Source organism: Otolemur garnettii, unplaced genomic scaffold (genome assembly GCF_000181295.1).
Source record: "Otolemur garnettii isolate 467f Iridium unplaced genomic scaffold, OtoGar3 scaffold00145, whole genome shotgun sequence".
NCBI lineage: Eukaryota > Metazoa > Chordata > Mammalia > Primates > Galagidae > Otolemur > Otolemur garnettii.
Window position 1 is genome coordinate 4870501 of NW_003852540.1, and position 911 is coordinate 4871411.

The 911-nt window shown below is 44.3% G+C and overlaps 1 protein-coding gene across 2 annotated transcripts in view; it reads right to left on the reverse strand.

Moving 5' to 3' along the window:
* The window catches only part of RPH3AL (rabphilin 3A like (without C2 domains)), a 147769-nt gene that overhangs the window by 119650 nt on the left and 27208 nt on the right, over positions 1 to 911 (reverse strand). The gene's annotated exons all lie outside the window — the stretch shown is intronic.

Here is a 911-nt window from a genome sequence, read left to right on the forward strand (position 1 = left end):
TTTCTTACAGAATCAAACATACTGTTACTAAATGATCTTGCCATTGCACTCCTCAGTATTTATGCAAATAGATAGAAAAGTTATGTTTACACAAGAAGCAACACAGTTACGATTATACATGTAATCACTTTATTCATAATTGTGAAAACTTTGATGTAACCAAGATGTCCTTCCAAAGTTAATAAACAAAATGCAGTACCACATACCCATACAATAAAATATAATCCAGCAGGGCCGGGTGCGGTGGCTCACGCCTGTAATCCCAGCATTCTGGGAGGCCAAGGCAATGGACTGCCTGAGCTCAGAGGTTCAAGACCAGCCTGAGCAGGAGCGAGACCCCGCCTCTAAAAGTAGCCAGGAGGTGTGGTGGGCACCTGTAGTTCCGTAGTTCCAGCTACTCGGGAGACTGAGGCAAGAGAATCACTTGAGCCCAAGAGTTTGAAGTTGCTGTAAGCTATGATGCTACAGCACTCTACTGAAGGTGACAAAGTGAAACTCTGTCTCAAGAAAAAAATAATACTACATATCTCATTGCTTGAATATCATTACAGTCATCAGATGACCAAAGGGAGTACTTCAAAGGTGACCACAGTGATATTCAGCAGTGAGGCATTAACCCTTTTTCTAGAATAAGTTTTCTAGAATAACTTAATTGTCAGGCCAGACGCAGAGGCTCCCGCCTGTAATCCCAGCACCCTGGCAGGCCAAGGTGGGTGGACTGCCTGAGCTCATGAGTTCGAGACCAGCCTGAGCTAGAGTGAGACCCCATCTCTAAAAATAGGCGGGCGTTGTGAGCAACTAGAGTCCCAGATATTTGGGAGGCTGAGACAAAAGGATTACTTGAGCCCAAGAGTTTGATGTTGTTATGAGCTAAAGACGCCACAGCATTTTACTGAGGTTGTCAAGTGAGA